Here is a 27,919-nt window from a genome sequence, read left to right as displayed (position 1 = left end):
CGGACCGGCAGCGACACCCATCGGACTGGACCGGACCCCCGGGTGAGTATAATCTAACTCGTTTTTCTTATCTTTCAGGTTACATCAGGGGCTTATTTACAGCATTACAGAATGCTGTAGATAAGCCCCTTATGGCGGTGGCTGCAGCTCATAGGCCAAAAATGAGGTGACAGATTCCCTTTAAAGGACTTCACTCTGTGCATATTTTTATTACATTTGACTATGGGGTTAGTAATGGGAGTGTTTTATAGATGCCTCTCTATTACTAACCTACGGGCTTGATGTCAGCTGACAATACAAAGCCAACATCAACCCCACAAATATTACTCCACTTGCCACCACACCAGGGCAAGTGGAAAGAGCCAGGCAAAGCCTCAGAATTGGTGCATCTAATAGATAAGCCTTTTCTGGGGAGGCAGAATGCTGCTATTTTTAGGCTAGAGAGGGCCAATATCCACGGCCCCTTCACCAGCCTGAGAATATCAGCTCCTAGCTGTCTGCTTTAGCTTGGCTAGTTGTCAAAAATGGGGGGACCCCTTAAATTTCTTAACCCGGGGAAAGCTGACAATTGGGGGGTGGTATTATTTTTCTGGTAAGGGGCCAATATCCATGGAGCTTCACAGGCTATTAACCCCTTTCCAACACCGGGGGTATATTTATGCTGATGTCGGACTCCCTCCCTTTGATGTGGGCTGCAGCGGTGAGCCCACCTCTTTCCCAGCACTTGTCAGCTGTTGTGAACAGCTGACAAGTGCCCAGAACAGCCATGGATGAAATAGCAATCCACCCGTGGCTATTAGCCTGCTAAATACGGCTGTCAAACGCTGACAGCGGCATTTAACATGCGTTTCTGGCAATTGCGCTGGAAATCCGCCCACCGGTGACCTCCGTCATGTGATCGCGGGTCACTGGTGGGTTGGTATCATTAAAAAAAGTCAGCTCGCATGTAAAAAAAAATAATCCCTCACTCAACCCGAGATCTCGAAAAATGGAGACACTACGGGTATCGGAAAATGGCGCAATTTTTTTCTTAACAAAGTTTGGAATTTTTTTTCACCACTTAGATAAAAAAGAACCTAGACATATTTGGGGTGTATGAACTCGTAATGACCTTCAGAATCATAATGGAAGGTCATTTTTAGCATTTAGTGAACCTAGTAAAGAGATAAACAAAAAAACAAGTGTGGGACTGCACTTTATTTTGCAATTTCACCGCGTTTGGAATTTTTTTCCCATTTTCTAATAGACAACATAGTAAAAACAATGGTGTCATTCAAAAGTACAACTCATCTTGCAAAACACAAGCCCTTACACAGCCATATTGACAGAAAAATAAAAAAGTTACGGCTCTGGGAAGAAGGGGAGCGAAAAACAATGCAAAAAACGAAAATACCTCCGGGGTTAATATCACCTCACAGTTGTTTGCGTAGCCTTTACTGGTTAGTAAAAGAAGTAGTTATTTTATCAAAACTAAAGCACATAGCCCAATAAGTGGCACATCACAGGATGTGACAACACTGCATTTATTCTTAATTATGCCAGATGTATTATTTAGTAGACCCAGAGACATGAGCTATTGTTCATATGAGACTGAATATTGACTTGTGTAGGTTGAATTGATGTTTGTTGATCTGTTGTTGAATACCAATTGTATCAGTCCTTGCAGCTTATTGTACTGCTATCCTTGACGGACAAAAGAGCAGGTTAATTGACCAATCAAATGTTTATTAATTTGGTGAATAACTGCTGACTACCAATTGTGTCAGTTCATGCAGCTTGTTGTTCTGCAAACATTGAAGGACAAAATATGCAGGTTAATTGAACACTCGAAAAATGAGAGATGACCTCCTCCCACTTCCCCCCAAACCTGTGGATCATAGTCTGAAAGACAGCTGTGGGTATAAAAAGGGCACTCTATCCTTCTACAGAGATATTTTAGAGGTCAACAGCCAAGAAACCATGGCTCCAACCAGAGAAATACAGATTTGATCCACTGCCCATCACTGAACTCATGGAGATGTTTGGAGAACCCAGATTGGGACAATCAGGTCACCTGGCCACATACCTCAATGGAATCTGTCAGTTTCCTAAGCTCGCTGCAACCTGCCCTCTGTGGGTGACTGCCAAAAGCGGGGTTCTACTGGTTGGGTAGTTGGCCCTGCAAGCCCTGAAGTCGCAGAAGTTGTAGTTCCTGGTGAGCTAGCGGAAGGGTGATACTCTGTCATTTGCACCATCGTATGTACATGCTGGAACTGTACTATATGTTATTAACTGTTGGTGGTCCAATAAAGTATTGCCACACTGTTACCCTCACCCTGTGTTGTCTGATTAGTATTCTGGAAAGGAGTACGGTCGTTCAGTGGGATGAGCCCTGGTTTATTCGGTCTTTCCAAGGACAGCCAGGCCAGCAGAAAAAAGTGCCCACTGACACTTGTGTCGTAACAGAAGGGCTCTGTCTCTACACTATGTTGCTCTCAGATTAGGTGGTACAAACCTGTTGACAGTTTCAATTTAAATTCAGGTTGCTTCAAGAGCTGGTCAATTGGTTGATATGGCCCTTTAAATGATGACCATGATAAATTTGCCATGACCACACCTTTTATAGGTTGCTCCATGTCCATTCTATGCCCAATTACCGGCTCCCTGAATGTATGTGTGGTGCCCCTGAGGCTCAGTCGCCACAGAGGTACTGCACCTTCTCCTGAGTTGTGGTGCCCCACCATCCAGGTAAGGTGGAGACTCCTGACCACACTCCAACACCTGCTCCCCACACCACAAAGTAGTGTAGCAAAGCACCTTCGGCGGCTCCCTGCTTGGAGTATAGCAAAGCACCCATTGGTGGCTCCCTGCTTGGAACACGAAACGTGCTGAGAGGTGGGTGGAGTTAGTTTACATTACAAAGAGCGGGAAGAGTTTAGGATTGGGAGTCAGTTGGTTAGTTAGTTGGAGAGAGAAGAAGATCCCCGGAGAGAGGGATAGATGGATGGAAGTGCTGCAGCAGATCCCAGTGACCTGGGTCTGCTGGCACAGGAAAGGAAGAGAGAGAGCAACACAGACTGAAAGCCTTATTTTCCATAGAAAGAAAGATTAGTACGGAACGTGAGGAGTAAAAGAGAACAGAGGACGTGGGTTAGAAGAGTACCCTTCCTAGAAGTTCTAAGCGCAAGGCCGGGGCCCGGTCCCCGAGGTTGTATGGATACTAGTGGTCCTGCAGCAGACACTGGAGGAATAGAAGTAGTGACCACTTTATTCACACACAAGACTAGGGGGCACAACAGCAACTGGATAGTGAGCCGGGACATAGTAGCAAGGAGTCCCTGAAGCAGGCTACAGCTGTCTGCCGTCCAAGTAGAATTCATAAGAACATCGGACAGGAGGAACTCGAGTGTAACTCAGCACTAGGAGTACTTCATTTAAAGGCGCTATAAGAGGAGACGTTCAGAAAGGCACATGTTGGCGAAGTGTTGGAAAGGAGTATTCCATCTGGCCTGGAGGTTGACTGAGTCCCTGTCCCGGAGGACACGGCAAGGAGGCAGGCACCTGTTTGTACAACAGACTGTGAGTAAAGCTTTGGAACTACATGCCCTGGTGTCCTCCACTCATTCCTGCGCCAACCCGCCCAGCACTGCTACATCCCTTGCGCCAGACACTATACCATCTACGTGTCACTTCACCTACTCTGCCCTGGGACTACAGCCCTGCCTGTGGAGGGCTATAACATCATTGCTGCACCACACTATCTGTCCCAGAGGATCTGTCTGCAGTGTCGGCTTACATCTCTACTGCCGAACACCACAGGTGGCGTCACAAATCACTTGTAAACTTTCATCACCATAAGCACACTGCAACAACCCCTTTTACAATGGGCGCCCAGGGCCACGGGCCAGGTCCCAGCTGCCGTGACATCTCCCATTGAAGCTTGTCGGGCCCGGTACCGAGTACCCCACAGCCCTGTGAGGGTGACCCATTTCTGGCGTCACGAACAGGATGACGAGACCAGATACCATCGGGTTCTGTGTGCCTAAGACTCAAATCTGTTGAAAATGTGCTGAAGACCCAATTTAATAGACTGTAAAATGAACTCTAAAAATGGCCGCCGGCGCGGTGAGGAAGGGCGTGACAACATGGGTGGTCCTAAGAAAAGACCGCAAACTGTCCTGGGCCTCCCCTGTCTGAACTTCTATGCGACAGCAACATGGCCCACCCCCCGAGGGGTTCGTATACTGGTCTGGTAGGGAGGAGTAGGAAGAAGACGCCGCCCTCGGAAGGAGGGGTGGGAGCCAGTGGCGGGAAAAGAGCCCAGGCAGGAAGGAGAAAGCCAGAACGCCATGATGGAAGGAGGGAGATGCCAGAAGAATGTGGGGAGGAAAGGCAACTCGCCCCCAGGCCGCCCCTGCGGAGCATACGACCGCTGAGATACCCTCTGCAGAGCCCGTCACCACCTCAAAGCAGATATTGCCACTGGATGAGTGGATGCACCAGAAAACATTTGGAAGTGCGGCTTTCCTGGATGTTTCTATGAATATAATGAATATATTCCGATTCTTCTCTTTTTTTATTAGCTTCTCAGATGTTTTGGGAGAGTTGGCAAGTATAGGCTAAATATTGTTTGGGCTATTATATCACTGTCCTCTAATGTAAAGTAGAAATTATATTTTCAGCAGCTCTGTATGGGAGAAACAACGAGAGTGAGGAGGGCTCTGAATAATTTATTGAGACATATTCCGTGAAACACTCCACAGTTCCTGCTAACTTGATACAACATACCACAAGGTTGTAAAACTGGTCAATTTCAAAAATCCAAGACACCTAAGATTGTCCTTAACAAAAACTTTATTGACCCCAGGATACACATAAGAGAAAAATCAAGCAGAAAAACATGCAATGTTTCAGCCACACAAGGACTTTTATTAAGCCATTAAAAAGGTGCATCAGTGAGCAACTACTGATATGCAGGTGATGAAACAGGCGGGTAAACAGGAGTACACTATCAACACTCAAAATTAAGAAAGAAACAATGAACCACTCACGGAATAGTACGAAAAAAGATTAGTTTATTATTCAATCCATTATATCCAAACTTATATTATTAGGATAGGTTATCAGGGTGTATAATGAGTAATGGCCATTTTGTGGCTCCTATACTTTCTCTAGCTCTAGACAAAGCATCATAAGTTCCAAAGATGCCAAAAACCTACTACTGTATATACCCTGCCATCCTCCCCTGTCAATAAATGTTTGTATGCAGTGGATTGAATAATACTGCATGAATTTACTGCATGATTGGAAACCAACTTAAGCAGTGCCGACAAAGATATCAATTTTCTGTATAAACAATATTCTATTCTGATGCTATCATAAGGCTTTTCTATGAAACATTTCTGCAATGAACTTATTCATTTCATTCGCAGTCCTAATAAAAATTCATTTCTAATGCCCAAGGCAACAAATCAACAAGATACATTTTAAACCCATTATAGCATATACTAACCATGTGCAAGACCCATATTTTCACTCGTGGTGGCATTATAACCAACTAGTTAAAGAGCCTGGCGTTGCCCGGGCATAGTAACTAACTGTGGTTAGTTATAACAAATTATAATGATTATATTGCACATAAAAATATTTCACATCATATATCCAACACTACAGATTTGCAACACAAATTAGCTAAACGATTACCCAAGTATTGATAGTATTTTATTTTCAACTCATTCAAGAGCCTTTTGATAAATAACATCTTTGGTTTTTCCTTTTGGTGCAAAGATGAACAGATTTTTGACAGTTCCAACTGTTGAACAGGCCACGTAAAGTTGACCATGAAAAAAGCATGGAGATTGCAAATCCCTACTACTTTCAAGGACTGTCATTGAGCCTTGTTAATGGACATTACAAATGCCATTCGAAGTGGAAACTGGAGGCGTTTAAAATCAAAAGGCAAATCATATGGAATGAGTGGAATTCTTGGAATGAAAATGTCCTCTCCTTTGGCACATAATGTTGCTGAGCTATGTATCTAATCCTATCCTGTGTGATACTGTCTGCTGAGCCGTGTATCTTATCCTCTCCTGTGTGATACCATCTGCTGAGCTGGGTATCTAATTCTGTCCTTTGTGATACTGTCTGCTGAGCGGTGTATCTAATCCTGTCCTGTGTGATACTGTTTACTGAGCTGTGTATCTAACCCTATCCTGTGTGATACTGTCTCCTGAGCTGTGTATCTAATCCTATCCTGTGTGATACTGACTGCTGAGCTGTGTATCTAACCCTACCCTGTGGGATACTGTCTCCTGACCTGTGCACCTAACCCTATCCTGTGTGATACTGTCTCCTGAGCTGTGTATCTAATCCTCTCCTGTGTGATACTGACTGCTGAGCTGTGTATCTAATCCTATCCTGTGTGATACTGACTGCTGAGCTGTGTATCTCATCTTATCCTGTGTGATACTGAATGCTGAACTGTGTATTGAATCCTATCCTGTGAGATACTGTCTGCTGACCTGTGTATCTAATCCAATCCTGTGTTACTGTCTGCTGAGCCATGTATCTAATCCTATCCTGTGTGATACTGTCTGCTGAGCCGTGCATCTAATTCTATCCTGTGTGATACTGTGTGCTGAGCCATGTATCTAATCCTATCCTGTGTTACAGTCTGCTGAGCCATGTATCTAATCCTATTCTGTATGATACAGTCTGTTGACCTGTGTATCTAATCCTATCCTGTGTGATACTGTCTGCTGAGCCGTGTATCTAATCCTATTCTGTGTGATACTTTGTGCTGAGCCATGTATCTAATCCTATCCTGTGTGTTACAGTCTGCTGAGCCATGTATCTAATCCTATTCTGTATGATACAGTCTGTTGACCTGTGTATCTAATCCTATCCTGTGTGATACTGTCAGCTGAGCCATGTATCTAATCCTATCCTGTGTTATACTGTGTGCTGAGCTGTGTATCTAATCCTATCTTGTATGTTCCTGTCTGATGAGCCGTGTATCTAATACTATCCTGTGTGATGCTGACTGCTGATCTGTGTATCTAATCCTATCCTGTGTGATACTGACTCCTGAACCATGTAACATAGTAACATAGTAACATAGTAACATAGTTATTAAGGTTGAAGGGAGACTTTAAGTCCATCTAGTTCAACCCATATCCTATCCTAACTTGCCCTAACATGTTGATCCAGAGGAAGGCAAAAAAAACCCCATGTGGCAACAGTAAGCTTCACATTGGGGAAAAAAATTCCTTCCCGACTCCACATACGGCAATCAGACTAGCTCCCTGGATCAACGCAATATTAAGGAGACTAGTGTATATACCCTGTAATATTATATTTTTCAAGAAAGGCATCCAGTCCCTTCTTAAATTTTAGTAGTGAATCACTCATTACAACATCATATGGCAGAGAGTTCCATAGTCTCACTGCTCTTACAGTAAAGAATCCGCGTCTGTGAGTATGCTTAAACCTTCTTTCCTCCAGACGTAGAGGATGCCCCCTTGTCCCCGTCACAGGTCTAAGAGTAAAAAGATCATTAGAAAGGTCTTTGTATTGTCCCCACATATATTTATACATTGTAATAAGATCACCCCTAAGCCTTCGATTCTCCAAACTAAATAACCCCAAGTGTAATAACCTGTCTTGGTATTGCAGACCCCCTAGTTCCCTAATAACCTTGGTCGCTCTTCTCTGCACCCGCTCCAGTTCAGCTATGTCTTTTTTATACACCGGAGACCAGAACTGTATCTAATCCTATCCTGTGTGATACTGCCTGCTGAACTGTGTATTGAATCCTATCCTGTGTGATACTGTCTGCTGAGCCGTGTATCTAATCCTATCCTGTGTGTTACTGTCTGCTGATCTGTGTATCTAATCCAATCCTGTGTGTTACTGTCTGCTGAGCCATGTATCTAACCCTATCCTGTGTGATACTGACTGCTGAGCCGTGTATCTAATTCTATCCTGTGTGATACTGACTGCTGAGCCGTGTATCTAATCCTATCCTGTGTGATACTGACTGCTGAGCCATGTATCTAATCCTATCCTGTGTGATACTGACTGCTGAGCCGTGTATCTAATCCTATCCTGTGTGATACTGTGTGCTGAGCCATGTATCTAATCCTATCCTGTGTGTTACTGTCTGCTGATCTGTGTATCTAATCCAATCCTGTGTGATACTGTCTGCTGAGCCGTGTATCTAATCCTGTCCTGTGTTACTGTCTGCTGAGCTGTGTATTTAATCCTATCCTGTGTGATACTTTGTGCTGAGCCATGTATCTAATCCTATCCTGTGTGTTACAGTCTGCTGAGCCATGTATCTAATCCAATTCTGTATGATACAGTCTGTTGACCTGTGTATCTAATCCTATCCTGTGTGATACTGTCAGCTGAGCCATGTATCTAATCCTATCCTGAGTTATACTGTGTGCTGAGCCGTGTATCTAATCCAATCCTGTGTGTTACTGTCTGTTGATCTGTGTATCTAATCCAATCCTGTATGTTACTGTCTGCTGAGCCATGTATCTAATCCTATCCTGTGTGATACTGTCTGCTGACCTGTGTATATAATCCTATCCTGTGTGATACTGTGTGCTGAGCCATGTATCTAATCCTAGTTTTTTATATGTATTTGAGTAATAATTAGATCAGGGTATGTGTGTAAAATTTGGGACATGTAGGTATTAAATTAAGGGGTTAATTCGTTGAAAAAAATTGCATGGGCCTCTACGGTAATTTCGCAATCAGAGAGGGAAAGCCAGTGAGTGAGGGAAGATATTAATAGTCTTGAGAGGGACCATTGTTTTTGCACCCCCGGCTACAAAAACCTGCCCCCAGAAACCCCAGAAAAGGCGCATCTATAAGATGCGCCTTTTCTGGCACTTAGCCTCTCTATTCCTGCGCAGCCACACTAATGTTCCTGGCTGACCTGAGGTGAACTGATGAGCATGGGAAAAAGTTTAGAAACTTTCCCACGCTCATTAGTTCATCTCCGGTCAACCGGGGAGGCTGCGCAGAGATGAACTAATTCATTCTGGCAGTGGTTTACAGCGGGCTGGTCGCATTAGCACCGGTCCCGTTGTAAACCAGTTAACCCCTTCTGATGGATTGCAGCGGGGGACCTGACTGACCAGCGGAGAGGTATGTATATTGTTGCTTTTTTGTTTTATTTTTTTTACAGGACCATGTTTCTTTTACGGATTAGCAGAGGAATAAATTTGGTCAAAAACTTGGTGTCTTTATTTCGATAAAAGAATTTGTAATTAATGTATGCGTGTGTTTTTTTTTAACCCTTTACTAGTCTAGGGTTAATAATGGATAGGTGTCTTATTGACACCTCTCCATTATTAATCCGGCTTAATGTCACCTTCCAGTAGCAAGGTGACATTAACTCATTATTATTAACCCATTACAGGGCAATGGGAATAGAGAGGCTAAGTGCCAGAAAAGGTGCATCTCATAGATGGGGTGTCTGGGGGCAGATTTTTGTAGCCAGGGGGCCAAAAACAATGGTCCCTCTCAAGGCTATTAATATCTGACCTAACTCACTGGCTTTCCCTCTCTGGTTGCGAAATTACCACGGGAGCCCATGCATTTTTTTTCAATTAATTAACCCCTTTATTTAACACCTAGCTGTCCCAAATTTTACACACATACCCTAATGTAATTATTAGTCAAAGACATATAAAAAACTAAATGAAATAAAATGGTTTACTTTATGTGAACTGTTGTGAATTCTCTCTCTGGCTTCCCTCTGGTGATTACTGAAGATAGTGGAACTGGTCAGATTGAGAGTTCTCTTTCTGGGCTCCCTCTGGTGGTTACTGGAGGTAGTGGAGCTGATCTGACAGAGACTTGCCACCTGATAATGAGGAAGACGATTGGAGATCTGGGGTTTCTGATTGGGATTTAAGACAGCTGACTCCCTCTGTCCCTGCTGGTGATTTTCTTCCTGTGCCTCCTGAGGTCTGATGTCTCCTGCTCTTTCCCTGCATGTTCAGCTAAGTGGTTCATTTGCTATTCTGTTTGCATTTGATCTGGTTTTGTTTATCTCTGCTTTGTGCGGGTCAGCTAGCTCCGGCTGGGACTGTGCTGAATCACCACCCATATGTTACTGTATGTGCCAGTTTGCTTTGCCCCCTTTTATATTGGTCTCTTTTTGCTTTGCTTTCAGAATATACCAGAGTGCTGATATAGTGGGGGCAGGGGTGGATTAAGGGTAGCCAGGGCCCGGGGCAGTTCAAACTCTGTGGGCCCCCCTTGTCACGTGACGGGGGTCACGAATCATAGAGCCACACTCTACATAGAGAATAATGGGGCCTCCAGCACCGACCTCCACCCGCAGAGCCACACTCTACATAGAGAATAATGGGGCCTCCAGCACCGACCTCCACCCGCAGAGCCGCACTCCACATAGAGAATAATGGAGCCTCCAGCACCGACCTCCACCCGCAGAGCCGCACTCCACATAGAGAATAATGGAGCCTCCAGCACCGACCTCCACCCGCAGAGCCGCACTCCACATAGAGAATAATGGGGCCTCCAGCACCGACCTCCACCCGCAGAGCCGCACTCCACATACATGGCTGCTCTCAGTGCTCTGTGCTGTGTGCACAGGACCTGTGATGAGGTCACAGGAGGGGAGGAGACAGGGGTCACATGATCGGGGGCTCTGACACCTTACCTCCTGTGATCTCATCACAAGCCTTTGCACGCTACTTGTAGATGCTGCTGGTAGCAGAGCACATAATGCCGCCCCCACGGTCACTCACTTTTAGGTGGGGAGAAGATGGAGTGCCATTGCAGCAGCCAGCAGGAATGTGGTGGGGGCCCCCTTAGAAGCTCTTGTGGTGGGGGCCCCGGGGCTGAAGCCCCGCCTGCCCTGCCTATAATCCGGCCCTGTGCGGTGGCGGATTATAATGGGGCAATTTACTGGCCTGGGCTGTGGGCCCCTTAACCCCACTGGGCCCGGGGCAACTGCCCAAATTGACCTCATTATAATCCGCCACTGAGTGGGGGGCGAAGTCATGCGACTTCAGTGTTTTTGTGCATCAGACGTGTTGGACTTTTTGCATGGTTTTTTGCGTTATTGCAGACAGTGTCTTTCCTTTCCTGTCCTGTCTAGTCAGTGAGGGCCCCATCGTTTGCTCAATCTATTTTTCTGCCTGCGTTTGTGTTTTCATCTTGTCTCACTGACAATATATGTTTGGGGGCTATCTATTCCTTTGGGGTCTGCTCCGGGGCAGTTTACATTTCCCCTTTCTTGCTTTAGCCTTAGTTAGCTCTCCGGCTGTGCCGAGGCATCCAGGATCATCGTAGGTACGCTCCACGGCTACTGCTAGTTGTGTGGACAGGATCAGGGGTCTGCATCCACTTAGTTACCAACTCTCTGGTTTTCTGTGGCTTAGCCTGGCCTGCTATACTCCTCGGTGACCGATTCTTAACAGTAAACCATGTGTCATTTCATGTCGGGTTTTGGAATGATTTTACAGAAGCCGGCAATTGATTTAGTGGCTATTCTGCTATGTAGAATGAAATATAAATATATATGTGTTTCAATGACATGTATATATATATATATACACATACAGGGGTTGGACAAAATAATGGAAACACCTAACGTTTTGGCATCATAATCTTCGAACATGTTATAAACATGCAAACCGTGACATATGGTAATGTTTTGTAGTTGATTATTTGTGTTATGTGATATGTGTATTTAAATTAACTGTTTGTTTTGCAGAATTGTAAGAACATTGATGAGAAACTGATACCAATGGCAGACCTCTCGGATTTTCAAAGAGGCCAAATTGTTGGTGCTCGTATGGCAGGTGCTAGGGTAACAGAAAGTGCCCGAATGCTTGGCGTGTCAAGAGGTACTGTCTCCAAAGTAATGACTGCGTTTGAAAGAGAAGGAAAAACGTCCGCAGCAAAGCATAGGTCCGGCCGAAAGTCGAAGTTGACTGAGAAGACCGTCGGACTCTAAAGCGAATTGTGAGAGAGGATCGCAAGACCACGGCTCCGAAAATCACTGCTGAGCTCAATGAACACCTACAGAACCCAGTTTCCGTGAAAACTGTTCGTCGGGAGCTGCACAAATCTGGATTCCACGGAAGAGCTGCTATTCGAAAACCGCTGCTCTCAATGACAAATGTTTCCAAGCATTTAAAGTGGTGTAGAAACCTCCAGAATTGGTCCCTCGAGCAGTGGAAACATGTGATATTCTCAGACGAATCATCGTTTACCCTATTTCCGACCTCTGGCCATTCCATCCAGACTGCCTTCTCCCAACCGTAAAACATGGCGGAGGATCTGTGATGATCTGGGGTGCTATTTCGTGGAGATCCGCCGGGCCAATGATATCCCTTCATGGAAGAATTAACAGCCGCGATTATTTAGGCATTTTGGGCGACCAAGTGCATCCTATGGTTCAAGCACTGTTCCCGGACGGGAACGCCATCATTCAGGATGATAATGCACCAATTCGTACAGCTAGAATCGTTAAAGCATGGCACGAGGAACATTCTAATGAAGTTGAGCATCTCATCTGGCCCCCACAATCCCCAGACCTCAACATTATTGAGCATTTATGGTCGATTTTAGAGATTCAAGTTAGACGTTCATTTCCGCCACCATCGTCGCTCAAAGAACTGGAGGGTGTTTTAACTGAAGAATGGGCTACAATTCCTTTGGAACAATTCACACCTTGTATGAATCCATACCTTGGAGAATTGAGGCTGTAATCGCCGCAAAAGGTGGACCTACACCATATTAAACTAACTTTTGTTGATGTTTCCAGGTGTTTCCATTATGTTGTCCAACCCTTGTATATATACAGTGTGTATATATATATATATATATATATACACACACACACTGCTCAAAAAAATAAAGGGAACACTCAAATAACACATCCTAGATCTGAATGAATGAATTATTCGCATTGAGTACTTTGTTCTGTACGTACAAAGTTGAATGTGCTGAAAACAAAATCACACAAAAATCATCAATGGAAATCAAATTTTTTAACCAATGGAGGCCTGGATTTGGAGTCCCACACAAAATTAAAGTGGAATGTAATGTCCTTAAAACAAGTCAAAATGATGCTCAGTATTGTGTGTGGCCTCCACGTGCCTGTATGACCTCCCTACAACGCCTGGGCATGCTCCTGATTAGGCGGTGGATGGTCTCCTGAGGGATCGCCTCCCAGACCTGGACTAAAGCATCCACCAACTCCTGGACAGTCTGTGGTGCAACGGGACGTTGGTGGATTTAGGAAGACATGTCCCAGATATGCTCAATCAGATTCAGTTCTGGGGAACGGTCGGGCTAGTCCATAGCTTCAATGTCTTCATCTTGCAGCAACTGCTGACACACTCCAGCCACATGAGGTCTGGCTTTGTCCTGCATTAGGAGGAACCCAGGGCCAACCGCACCAGCATATGGTCTCACAAGGGGTCTGAGGATCTCATCTCGGTACCTAATGGCAGTCAGGCTACCTCTGGTGAGCACATGGAGGGCTGTGCAGCCTTCCAAAGAAATGCCACCCCACACCATTACTGACCCACTGCCAAATCGGTCATGTTGATGGATGCTGTAGGCAGCAGATCGCTCTCCATGGCGACTCCAGACGTCTGTCACACGTGCTCAGTGTGAACCTACTTTCATCTGTGAAGAGCACAGGGTGCCAGAGGTGAATTTGCCAATCCTGGTGTTCAGTGGCAAATGCCAAGCATCCTGCACGGTGTTGGGCTGTGAACACAACCCCCATCTGTGGATGTCGGGCCCTCAGACCATCCTCATGGAGTCGGTTTCTAACCGTTTGTGCAGACACATGCACATTTGTGGCCTGCTGGAGGTCATTTTGCAGGGCTCTGGCAGTGCTCCTCCTCTTCCTCCTTGCACAAAGGCTGAGGTAGTGGTCCTGATGCTGGGTTGTTGCCCTTCTACAGCCTCCTCCACATCTCCTGGTGTACTGGCCTGTCTCCTGGTAGAGCCTCCAGCCTCTGGACACTACGCTGACAGACACAGCAAGTCTTCTTGCCACAGATCACGTTGATGTGCCATCCTGGATGAGCTGCACTACTAAAACCATTTGTGTGGGTTGAAGAGTCCATCTAGTGCTACCACGAGTGTGAAAGCACAACCAACATTCTAAAGTGACCAAAACATCAGCCAGAAAGCATTGGTACTGAGAAGTGGTCTGTGGTCCCCACCTGCAGAACCACTCCTTTATTAGGGTGTCTTGATAATTAGCAGGATGCAGCAGACCTCCACTAATAAAGGCAAGGGGCAGCACAGGTGAAAACTACTGATAAAAACAACCACCCCACACCTACCAGACCATGGAGGGGTTGGTTGCCTAGTAGAAAAATTGCACATAGATAAGGCTTGCATATGATGCCAGTCACACAGGCAAGTGTGATGCAAAGTGTCTGGCTTGCAACCTATTAATGACGCCCATAGTATTATCAGGCGGGCTGCTCCAGCACCATAATATGCAACACACAGTGACAGATGCCCAATAGACCAAGCAAACAGAAAGACGCCTGTCTGCATCCTGCAAAAACTGATATAAGTGCAAAAAATTAATGCATACAATGAGTGCATTTAATGAGGTATTGGTTAATATTTTGGCCAAAATAGATTAGGCTCGCAAGCCGTGTCAAGGCTCCTTATATTTGCAAGTCCTAACACTAATATCAAAACAGCTAACATAGAAAAAATTCAAAAAAACTCATACCACAAGATATGGCAAGATTATGGCCATAAAATACAGACCGTATTTGTATACGTTGTGTCTGACTCCAGCCTTACTGTGTTGTACCCCAGTACACAGTCTGGTTTGGTGACCTGTGTGTGTACGTAGAGGTACTTTGTACATTGCTGAGGGTGCTGCCATCACCATGTATGTTGAAAACAAAAAAGACACCCCCCACCTGTCCTTGTACTTGACCTCTAGCAGGTGGTCGCTACATTGGGCTCTGCTGTCACCCCTTCTGAGCATCTGCCCAATTAGCGTTTTTGGGAGGCCTCTATGATTTTTGGAGACAGTACTGCAAGCTGAGGTACCTCTCGCAGATATGGACTTGAAGTGTGAGATACTGGTATAAAAATTATCCATGTAGAAGTGATAACTTTGATCCGGCAGTCGCTGCACCAAATTGCACACAATTTTCCCTTTCACGCCCAGAATAGGGTGGCATTCTGGGGTTTCAATCCCTTCGTAAACTCTAGACCTGTGGGTGTACCCTGAGGTACTCTCACACAGCTTCTAGAGTCTAACCCCTTAAGGTCCAGGGGTATTTCCGTTTTGGCGTTTCCATTTTTAGCTCACCATCTTCCCATGGCCATAACTTTTTTATTTTTCTGTCAATATGGCCATGTGAGGGTTTGTTTTTTGCGGGATGAGTTGTACTTTTGAATGGCACAATTGATTTTACCATATCATGTACTGGAAAACGGGAAAAATATTCCAAATGAAGTGAAATTGCAAAAATAAGTGCAATTCTGCAATTGTTTTTTGGATTTTTATTTTTACCATATTCACTAAATGCTAAAACTAACCTGCCATTATGATTATCCAGGTAATTATGAGTTCACAGGCACCAAATAGGTCTAGGTTCTTTTTTATTTAAGTGTTAAAAAAATTCCAAAGTTTGTAAAAAAAAAAAAAGTTGCCATTTTCCAAGGCCCGTAGTGTCTCCATTCTTCAGGATCTGAGGTTGGGTGAAGGATTATTTTTTGCGCGCCAACATGACATTTTTATTGACACCATTTTGTTGTGTGTATAGGATCTTTTGATCGCCCGTTATTGCATTTTATTGCAATGTTGCAGCGACCATAAAAGCGTAATTCTGGCATTTCGATCTTTTTTCTCGCTATGCCGTTTACCAATTGGATTCATTCTTTTTATATATTGATAGATCAGGAGATTCTGAATGCGGGGATACCAAATATGTGTGTATTTAATTTTTTTCAATTGTTTTATTTTGAATGGGGCGAAAGGGGGGGGGGACCCACATTGCCATTTCCATGTGTGGTTCCACCATTACTCCCCAGCAACATGCTCGCTGTCTTGAGGTTATACTTGATTCTGAGCTTTCATTTACCCCCCACATCTGATCACTGGTTCGTTCTTGTTATTTGCACCTCAAAAATATTTCTAGAATTTGACCTTTTCTTACTTTCAACTCTGCAAAAACTCTTACTGTTTCTCTTATTCCTTCTCGTCTGGACTATTGTAACTTTCTATTAATCAGTCTCCCTCTTACCAAACTCTCCACTCTCCAATCTCTCTTGAATGCTGCAGCCAGGATCATATTCCTCACCAATCGTTATACCAATGCCTCTACCTTATGCCAGTCATTATACTCATTACCCATCCACTCCAGAATCCAGTACAAACTTATTACCATCACCCACAAAGCACTCCATGGCTCAGCACCACCCTATATCTCCTCCCTCATCTCAGTCTACCACCCTACCCATGCCCTCCGTTCTGCTAATGACCTGAGGTTAACATCCTCAATAATCAGAACCTCCCACTCCCATCTACAAAACTTTTCACGTGCTGCACTAATTCTTTGGAATGCACTACCCAGGTTAATACGATTAATCCACAATCCACACAGTTTTAAGTGTGCCCTAAACACGCATTTGTACAGACTGGCCTGCCGCATCAACGCATTAACCTATCACTGTGTGACCCATTCAAATTTTTTATCATAACCAGGCTCTTCACATCATGTTCTCACATGCTTTATGCATCTAATAGCCCTCTGTGTTTACTGTTACAGCTGATAACCAGTTCATGCAGCATTACATGAACACCCGATTCTTACACTATGGCTGGTCCAAAAAACGAAAGCAATTGTTATCATCCACCTTTTGTGTCTCCCCTTTTTCTGCATAGATTGTAAGCTTGCAAACAAGGCCCTCATTATTCTAGGTATCTGTTTTGATCTGTGTTTGCTATGCTGGATAGTCTATTATCTATACAAGTCCTCTCTATAATGTAAAGTGCTGCGGAATATATTGGTGCTATAGAAATAAAATTATTATTATTATTGTTATTATTATTATTATGCAGGGATTTGTGGATAGCCTCAAAATGTGTTCAGGTCATGACCATTCGGCATACTCGAGTGTTGTATAAAACATCAACACTCCAACATTGCCGAAGTTCTGGCTTTTTCAAGATCCTCATGTGAAGGATCAGGCCCCAAAAACTTCATCATTTCAACTGCGTCTACAGGAGTCCAGTTATAAAATGATGAATTTTTGTGCCAAAAATTGATGAGTGTACAAATTAGTTTGGCCCATGATGAGGTAAACAAAATCCTAAGAGAAAAAGACTGTGAAAAAGTCTATTTTTGTGAGGCTGGTGATGTCAAACTTGATTTCCGATTGCGCCACAAAATCAGGAATCAGTGGCTCATAATTTTTTTGGGGGGCGAGGTCCATTTCAGATCTTTCAAAAACCATGGATCCAGTCATCAGAGACTTATGTAAAACAAGTAGATTGGTCGCAGAGTGGCAACCTTGAGAGCACCCAGACCCACCTGGTCTCTTATACTGACTCTTTCACTAAGGCCTTCCTGTCATGTAAACATGTGTTAAAGGGAATCTGTCAGCAGATTTTTGCTATGCCTAGAATCAGGCTCTCTGCTGTACAGATTACATAGTTAAAACCTGGATACAGATTCTTTTTATTACTTTGAAGCACAATGACAATAGAGGGTACTGAAAACATTTATGACTGAACATTCTGGAAGGTATGCCTAAAAAGTCCTTATTGCTCACAATACAGAATTGTATAACCTTTATCAAGAAGAAATGATCATACAGAGATCTCGAACCTTTTAGGCTGTGTGCACACGCTGCGGATTTTGCTGCGGTTCCGCAGCGGTTTTGGCCGCTGCGGACCCGCAGCAGTTTTTGCTGCGGCGTACAGTACCATGATTCCCTATCGGAATCAAAAAACGCAATACAGACGGTGCAGAATTTTCCGCGCGGATTATCTGCGGTTTTCAATCCACAGAAAGAATTGACATGTCAATTCTTTCTGCGGACTCTGCTGCGGTTTGCCATCTCCTCCACTGAGGAGATGAAAAACCGCAGAGCAATCTGCAGGGAAAACCGCAGGTATTTTGACCTGCGGTTTCACCTGCGGATTTTACAAAATCCGCGAGGATGAATCCGCACCTAATCCGCAGCATGTGCACACAGCCTAAAAGACATCACCTACAGTATAACCTGTTGTTCATCTCATGGAAAGGTTGGGAAAATACTGTAACATTTTTGACAGTGAAAATTTCAGTAAAGGTGCAATGTAAGGGCTCGTGCACACAGCTGTATTTTCGATCCGAGTGCGATCCGACAGAATGTTGAATCACACTTGCATCAACATTATTCTATTGGGTTATGCATATGTCAATTTATTTCCTCGAGCCAAGTGTGCACAAGAAAAAATATCACTGCATGTCCGTGTTTGATCTGATATTTGGATTGCACTCAGCTAGTCAATTAGTCTGTGGGAACCATCAGATTGTGCTCGGAGGTCCGGTTTCCAATGACTGACAGAATGGAGATGATTGAGAAATTGTTTTTCTCCATTTTCTCCTTATTCGAGAGAATCGGATCAGAGTGTGATTTGCCTAATAGACCCGATTTTTTGAGATGAGACAATACATGGTCATCTGCGTCTAGACTAAATCAGACATATCAGTGTCAAGAGCCAATTACACTGCATGCAGAATTATTAGGCAAGTTGTATTTGAGAGGATTCTTTTTATTATTGAACAACTATGTTCTCAATCAACCCAAAAGACTCATAAATATCAAAGCTTAATATTTTTGGAAGTTGGAGTGGGTTTTTTTTTTTTAGATTTGGCTATCTTAGGAGAATATCTGTTTTTTCAGGTAACTATTACTGTGCAGAATTATTAGGCAACTTAATAAAATCCAAATATATACCCATCTCACTTGTTTATTTTCACCAGGTAAACCAATATAACAACACAAAATTTAGAAAATAAACATTTCTGACATTCAAAAACAAAAAAACAAAAATCAGTGACCAATATAGCCACCTTTCTTTACGATGACACTCAAAAGCCTTCCATCCATAGATTCTGTCAGTTGCTTGATCTGTTTACGATCAACATTGCGTGCAGCAGCCACCACAACCTCCCAGACACTGTTCCGAGAGGTGTACTGTTTTCCCTCCCTGTAGATCTCACATTTTATGAGGGACCACAGGTTCTCTATGGGGTTCAGATCAGGTGAACAAGGGGGCCATGTCATTATTTTTTCTTCTTTTAGACCTTTACTGGCCAGCCACGCTGTGGAGTATTTGGATGCATGTGATGGAGCATTGTCCTGCATGAAAATCATGTTTTTGTTGAACGATACCGACTTCTTCCTGTACCACTGCTTGAAGAAGGTGTCCTCCAGAAACTGGCAGTAGGTCCGGGAGTTGAGCTTCACTCTATCCTCAACCCGAAAAGGTCCCACAAGTTCATCTTTGATGATACCAGCCCATACCAGTACCCCACCTCCACCTTGTTGGCATCTAAGTCGAAGTGGCGCTCTCTGCCCTTTACTGATCTAGCCTCGGGCCCATCCATCTGGCCCATCAAGAGTCACTCTCATTTCATCAGTCCATAAAACCTTAGAAAAATAAATCTTAAGATATTTCTTGGCACAGTCTTGACGTTTTATCTTATGTTTCTTGTTCAAAGGTGGTCATTTTTCAGCCTTCCTTACCTGGGCCATGTCCCTGAGTGTGGCACACCTTGTGCTTTTTGATACTCCAGTAACGTTGCAGCTCTTAAATATGGCAAAACTGGTGGCAAATGGCATCTTGGCAGCTTGACGCTTGATTTTCCTCAATTCATGGGCAGTTATTTTGCGCCTTTTTTTTATCAACACGCTTCTTGCAACCCTGTTGGCTCTTTGCCATGAAACGCTTGATTGTTCGGTGATCACGCTTCAAAAGTTTGGCAATTTCAAGACTGCTGCATCCCTCTGCAAGACATCTCACAATTTTTGACTTTTCAGAGTCCGTCAAATCTTTCTTCTGACCCATTTTGCCAAAGGAAAGGAAGTTGCCTAATAATTAAGCACACCTTATATAGGGTGTTGATGTCCTTAGACCACACCCCTCCTCATTACAGAGATGCAAATCACCTGATTTACAGAATTGGTGTCAGGAGCACCGCACTGAACTTGCTCACTGAGCCAGTGCGCGTGTCCTGAGTAAAGCGAACTGTGCTCAAAGATACCTGTGCAGCGGGCAGCAGCCGAGTAGATGCGTACTTCAGAGCCGCAGGACCTGAAGCATGTGACTGCTAGGGGCATGGCCTAAACTCCAGAGAGCTAGGAGCTGCAAGAGAACTCCTAGCAGGGTAACTGCGAGACAAAGTTACCAAGGGGCATAGACAGGGAGGATAGTCAGGACGTAGCCAATGAGTCATACACAGGGATAGCTGCAAGGTACAAGAGGGGCGAGCAGAGCGTAGTCAGATCACAGGCAATGAGTCATACACAGAGAGGATAGCGCAGTACAGAATCAACAGGCAAACTCACAACGGGGAACAGAACCGGGTCAGAACCATATAAACAAGCTATAACAATGAACAGGCACAGGCACACAGAGGTCAGCACACTCGGCCAAAGGCAAAAGTATAAGGCTAAGTGCACACGCAGCAGAAATTTTCTGCTGAAAAACAGGACTCCCTTCCCAGAAACCGTCCGTTTTTTTCTGCGCGTTTTCCTGCGCGTTTTTACCGCGATTTTTGTGCTTTTTTTGCGTTTTTTTCCGTGCGGTTTCTAGACACATGGAAAAAGCCAGAAACGCGGAAAAAAATGCGAAATTAATGAGCAAGCTGCGTTTTTTACCGCAATGCGGTTTTTTCGAGGTAAAAAACGCATCAATGTGCACAAAAAGTGCTAAATGCATAGAAATGAATGGGAAGATTCTTTTTCACGCTTTTCCCGTGGATTTTTTGGCAAATCCGCGGGAAAAACCGTGAAAAAAACGCTGTGTGTGAACACAGCCTATCTGGCAGGGATTGGAGCTTCCCAGGGGTTTAAGAAGCTCTCCCAGAACCAGAAAGAGGCCACAATCATTAACCCCAGGTGTGCAGGTCAAAACCTGCTCTGAGCTCCAGACATTAACCCCTGACGTGCAGCTCAAAAACATGCACTGGGATCATGACAGTACCCCCTCTCAACGGGGGGCCTCTGGACCCCCAGGCTTCCCCGGGTGTTGTGAGCTCATTTTCTCGTTCACCTTTGATATCCGATGATCTCCCTCTGCTGGTGAAAGGAGGTGGTGAAACTGATTTGGATGGGAGAAACCTGTCACCTGAACAGGTGGATTGCGATTGGACATCTGGAATCTCTGAGTGGATATAAGGCAGCCGACGCCCTGTAGGGTTGCTGGTGATTTCTCTGCTCTGAGCTCTGGCCTCCAGTTCAGTTACTGTCTTCTAAAGCTAAGTTTTGCTCTGTTATTGTTCCATGAGATTTGATCTGATTTGCTTAGTTTTGTGTTCTGCTAGCCCCGGCTGGGGCTCTGCTGAATTTCCATTTTTGTCCCTGATCGGTTAAATCTCTTTTGCTCTGTCTTCAGAATATATTGAAGTGCTGATATAGGGATTTTGAAGTTTAGTGACTTCAGGGCTGTTTTTCCTATCAGATGTGTTGGGACATTTTTGGTAGGATTTTTGCGGATTGCAGCCAGCATCTTTTCTGTCCTTTCCTATCTAGTTAGTTGGCCCCATCATTTGCTCTGCCTGTCTTTCTGTCTGTGTTTGTGTTTTCATCTGTTTTCACCGACAATACATGTTGGGGGCTGTCTATTGCTTTGGGGTCTGCTCTGGGGCAGTTTAGATTTCCCCTTTCTTTCTTTAGGCTTATTTAGTTCTCCGGCTGTGAAGAGGCATCTAGGACCATCATGGAACGCTCCACAGCTACTGTTAGTTGTTAATAGGATCAGGGGTCTGCAATCCACTAGCTACCATCCTCTCCGGTTTTCTGGACTTATCTTGCATTTTTGTTTTTTCCTCCTACGGTGACTCATTTATAACACCCGGGTACTTGGCATGGAAAGCCCGAACGAGGCGATCTGCATGTACAGAGTGAGCAGGGACCCATGAGCGCTCCTCTGGTCCATATCCCTTCCAGTGGACCAGATACTGCAAAGAGCGGCGCACCCGCAGAGAGTCCACAATATGTCCGACCTCATACTCCAATTGACCCTCCACCAGCACTGGAGGAACAACAGGCTCGGAGTCCTCTTTGACAGACCCTACGGATTTCAACAGAGATTTATGGAACACGTTGGATATTTTTAAAGGGGTTGTCCGGGCTTTTCACATAATCTCAGTACATATCTGGGCTGCAGAATTATGATAATAAGTAATTTACTTTCTGTCACTAGTTTGCACTGTTTTCTAGATATTCTGAACAGTACGTCCAAGGGGGGTGTTATGGCATTGAAATGAGAACTAGTCGTAACCTCCTACTCTACTCCAAACATGCCCTCTATAGCAACATCCCCACCCTCCATAGCTACAGGCCCTCCCCGTCCACATGAAGCAGCCCTCATCACACAGTAATGAATTCTTCCCCTCCAGCAGCCTCACTGCAGAGAGCAGAGAGCTGCTCCTCCCCCAGACACAAGCTGAACAGTGTTCTATGGAAAGTGAAACTAGTGAGGAAAAATCGTCCTGTATTCTGGGCCACTCCATGATTACAATACATAACTCATTATCAGTAATTCCTTTCCTCACTGTCCCAGGCTGCTGGCAGCACTGAGAACAGACTGTGTGATGGCCAGTGATGGGGGTCTGCAGCTTCCAATCTGCACAGGGGATGGCAGTCACTGATGTAATCTGTTGTGTGACAAAGCCTCTGCTGTGTGAATGAGACAGCTCTGTGTCACTGATGTCTTCACACAGCAGCAGATTTGGTGCAGTGTATGTGTGAGCACTGTGTCTCTAATGACACAAATACTGATGGGAGCAGCCTGTCCAATCAGCAGCTGTAACAGTGTGAAGTGTTGGGGGGTGTATGTATGTATGTATTGTGCTGCTTTCACAAATACAGGATCACTGATGTGTTCTTTCCAATGCTGGATTAATGATAAAGATGAGTGCTGGTGCAGTTTACTGCCAGCCAATGAGTGGGCAGTGGGTGGTACTAGTCACTGGAGCTTGCTGGGAGTTTGGTGGAGCTTCGCACATACACTGCACCAAATCTGCTGCTGTGTGAAGACATCAGTGACACAGAGCTGTCTCATTCACACAGCAGAGGCTTTGTCACACAACAGATTACATCAGTGACTGCCATCCCCTGTGCAGATTAGAAGCTGCAGACCCCCATCACTGGCCATCACACAGTCTGTTCTCACTGCTGCCAGCAGCCTGGGACAGTTAGGGAAGGAATTACTGATAATGAGTTATGTATTGTAATCATGGAGTGGCCCAGAATACAGGATGATTTTCCCTCCTCACTAGTTTCACTTTCCATAGATAACTGTTCAGTGTGTGTCTGGGGGAGGAGCAGCTGGGTGGTCTGCTCTCTGCAGTGAGGCTGCTGGAGGGGGAGGATTTGTTACTGTGTGATGAGGGCTTCTTCATGTGGATGGGGAGGGCCTGTAGTTATGGAGGGTGGGGTTGTTGCTATAGAGGGTATGTTTGGAGTAGAGTAGGAGGTTACGACTAGTTCTCATTTCAATGCCATAACACCCCCCCTTAGACGTTCTGTTCAGAATATCTAGAAAACCGTGCAAACTAGTGACAGAAAGTAAATTACTTATTGTCATAATTCTGCAGCCCAGATATGTACTGAGATTATGTGAAAAGCCCAGACAACCCCTTTAAGGAGGCGGGGAGACGCAACCTATATGCCACTGGGTTGACTATCTCCATAATCTCGTACGGACCAACGAATGAACTTTGGTCCCAACTTAGCTGATGGTACCTTTAAGTTGATGTTACGTGTGGAAAGCCAAACCTTCTCTCCCACCTGAAACATGTCTCCTGAGGCTCTCTGTTTGTCAGCAAAATTTTTGTACCTCCCCTGGGCTCGAGAGATATTATGCTGGACTTCAGCCCAGAGGTTTTTTTAACCGTTGAACGGACCCCTCTACCCCTGGACAACTGGAATCCACCCGTGAAAACTCCCCAAAATGCGGATTAAACCCATAGTTAATCAGGAATGGGGACATGTTGGTGGACTGACTCACCCGGTTGTTAAAAGCGAATTTCGCCAACGGTAACGCATCACACCAATCCTCCTGTCTGGCGGAGGTCAGACACCTGAGAATTTGTTCCAGGGATTGATTGGTGCGTTCTGTCTGACCATTACTCTCCGGGTGATATGCCGATGAGAAGGAGTGTGAGATGCCCAATTTCATACAGAATGTCTTCCAAAATTTGGCCACAAACTGCACACCTGTCAGACACAACATTCAGGGGAACCCCATGCAATCGGACCACATGCTGCACAAACAACCTTGATAATGTTGAGGGTAATGCTGCCAAGGGAATGAAATGGGCCTGTTTAGAAAACCTATCCACCTCCACCCAGATCACGGTATTGCCCCTGGAAGGTGGAAGGCCGGTAATAAAATCCATGGAAAGATGAGTCCATGGCCTATCAGGAACCGGTAAAGGTATGAGTTCCCCAGCCGGCCGGTTATGCGAGCTTTTGGAACGGGCACACACGCCACAAGCAGAAACAAATTCCTTGACATCGGACCTTAATGAAGGCCAACAAAAACCCCTGGCTACTGCCTCTCTAGTGGCCGTGATACCTGGATGAGCACTCAGCCTAGACTCATGAAACTCCGGCAGAAGTCTAGGCCACAATGAATCTGGAACAAGCAGTTTATCCCCTGGCCTGGTTGCCGGAGCTAGGGCCTGAGCCCTTAGAATTTCTTGTTCCAACTCAGTTGAGACCCCCGCCACTACCACCCCTGGGGGAAGAATGGAGGACAGCAGCTCAGGGGGAGACACTGGGTCAAAACTTCTGGACAGGGCATCCGCTTTAACATTTTTGGACCCCGGTCGAAAAGTAATGTAGAACTGAAATCGTGAAAAAAAAGTGACCAACGGGCTTGTCTAGGAGTAAGCCTCTTAGCAGATTCAAGGTATGCCAAATTTTTGTGATCCGTGACAACCGTGATAGGGTGAGCCGCCCCTTCGAAAAAGTGCCTCCATTCCTCAAACGCCAGCTTGACCGCAAGAAGTTCCCTACTGCCTACATCATAGTTTTTCTCAGCTGAGGAGAACTTCTTGGAGAAGAAAGCACAGGGTTTGAGATTGGTAAGAGTGGCCGGACCCTGGGACAGCACAGCCCCCACCCCCACTTCAGAAGCATCCACCTCCACAATGAATGGTTTGGACGGGTCTGGTTGTACCAACATTGGGGCAGACATGAAACATTTCTTAATCGCTGAGAAGGACTCCTTTGCGAGTACAGACCAATTTTTTACATCAGCGCCCTTCTGGGTAAGATCCGTGAGTGGTTTAACCACTTGTGAGAAACCTTTAATGAATCTTCGATAATAGTTCGCAAATCCTAAGAAGCGCTGGAGCCCCTTGAGATCTCGAGGCTGAACCCAGTCAGCGATCGCCAGCACCTTCTTAGGATCCATACGAAACCCCTCACAGGACACACCCAACCCCAAAAAAGACAGTTCCTGTACAAAAAATGAACATTTTTCCAATTCAGCGTACAATTGGTTCTCCCTGAGTCTCTGGAGAACTGTCTGTAAATGTTGCAAGTGAGATTGGCTGTCCGGGGAATACACCAAAATGTCATCCAAACAAATAATAACAAAACGGCCTATCAGGTCAGAAAACACAACATTGATGAAATTCTGGAAAATAGCGGGTGCATTAGATAACCCAAACGGCATTACCAGGTTTTCAAAGAGTCCTTCTGATGTGAGGAATGCAGTCTTCCACTTGTCCCCTTCCCGAACCCTTATCAGATTGTAGGCCCCCCGCAAATCTAACTTGGAGAACCATTGGGCCCCAGCTAACTGGTTACATAAGTCTGGGATGAGCGGAAGCGGGTAAGTGTTCCTAACCGTTATCTTGTTCAGTTCCCAAAAGTCGAGGCACGGCCACAAACCACCATCTTTCTTCTTCACAAAGAAGAATCCTGCTGCCACAGGTGACACAGAAGGCCTGATATGCCCTTTGCGGAGACTCTCAGCTACGTACTCCTTCATGGCTTGTCACTCAGACCCAGACAAATTGAACAATCGAGCCTTAGGTAACTTGGCTCCGGGTACTAAATCAATGGCACAATCGTAGGGTCTTTGTGGTGGCAGCGCCTCAGCCTCACTTTTGGAAAAAACGTCTTCGAAATCCTTCAGGTACTCCGGAATACCTTCCAGACCGACAGACGACACAGATACAGATTTAAAAGCGTTAAGAAGATGTCCCAGGTTAACACATTTATCCTTACATCCCCATTGAGTAATCTCCCCTGTAACCCAATCAATGGTAGGATTATGGCATTGAAGCCAAGGCATCCCCAGTACCAGTCCTGCAGGCAAGTTATCTAGCACAAGACAACTTAGTTTTTCCACATGAGTGGAACCCACTTTTAGAGAAAAAAGTTCAGACCTGCAACAGATACCGTCCTGGGTAAGAGGAGACGAGTCAATTGCCACAAGTTTAAAAGGATCCTGAAGCCTGACTGTCCCTATCTTATTAAGAGTCATAACTTTGGTATCAATCAGGTTCACAGCAGAACCACAGTCAACAAAAGCAGTAGTCTGAACCGGACCATTACCAAGTACCAGTTCCAACTGCAGCACCATTTTTGCACATGAGGAAAATTGTACCTGAAGGTCTGGGTAGTCTCCTCGACTACTACCCAGACCTAGTAGTTTCCCGCCATCTTGGAGGATGACGGACAGGAGGGGCAGTCCTTCTTCCAGTGTCCAGATTCCCCACAATAGAAGCACAACTGCTTCACCAGGCGGCGTCTTCTTTCCTTTTCCTCACAGGTGACAGCGCTCACCTCCATAGCCACAGGAAGAGTCCGGGTCTCATCTCCACTGAAGAATAATGGTGTTTCCCGTTGCATAATGCCTCTAGCCCGCAGTCTGCGATCCAAGCGAATCGCTTGGGTCATGGCATCCTCCAGGGAGTCAGGCGGAGGATGGAATGCCAAAGCATCCTTCAGACGTTCACACAGGCCTCTACGGGACAGCCCCCGAAGGGTGGCATCACTCCAGAAAATCTCGGCTGCCCAACGTCTGAATTCAGTACAGAACCATTCGGCCGAGTGCTCCCCTGACAGACACTCATCACCTTGTCCTCAGCCAAATGCACTCTATCAGGCTCATCATAAATAAGCCCTAAGGCTTCAAAAAACGCATCCACAGACATTTTCTCAGGGACAGAAGAGGAAAGCAAAAATGCCCAGGCTTGTGGTGACCCCCTAAGCAGGGACATAACCACCCCCACCCTCTGTTTCTCATCCCCAGAGGAGCAGGGTCTCAAAGAGACAAAGAGTTTACAGCCCTCCTTAAATGCTCTGAAATCATCTTTGTTACCAGAAAACGTATCTGGCAATTTAACCGGGGATTTGGGTGGGACTAAAATGACATCTCTATTCCCCACCTGCTGGAAGCCTGCGGAAAGTACCCCCTGAACTGAGTCCTCAACCCGCCGTTGGGACTGGGCCAGAGCTTGGTGTTCCAAACGAAGCTTCTGCAGTGACTGAGTCAAGCTTTTCACCTGCTCAGATAAAGCACACATTGGGTCCATGCTGCAGAAGTGAGGAGAGAAAAAAAATAGCAGGCCAGTTATAATGTCAGGAACGCCGCACTGAACTTTCTCACTGAGCCAGTGCGCGTGTCCTGAGTAAAGCGAACTGTGCTCAA

At 45.3% G+C, this 27,919-nt stretch overlaps 1 protein-coding gene across 1 annotated transcript in view; it reads right to left on the bottom strand.

The window, feature by feature from the left end:
* The window catches only part of LOC141089047 (kelch domain-containing protein 1-like), a 210,138-nt gene that overhangs the window by 166,604 nt on the left and 15,615 nt on the right, over positions 1-27,919 (bottom strand). The gene's annotated exons all lie outside the window — the stretch shown is intronic.

Source organism: Dendrobates tinctorius, unplaced genomic scaffold (genome assembly GCF_039654945.1).
Source record: "Dendrobates tinctorius isolate UK_male_01 unplaced genomic scaffold, ASM3965494v1 ptg000044l, whole genome shotgun sequence".
NCBI classification, from domain to species: Eukaryota; Metazoa; Chordata; class Amphibia; order Anura; family Dendrobatidae; genus Dendrobates; species Dendrobates tinctorius.
The sequence above is the reverse complement of the archived record's forward strand: the minus strand, read 5'-3'. Positions and strand labels throughout refer to the sequence as shown.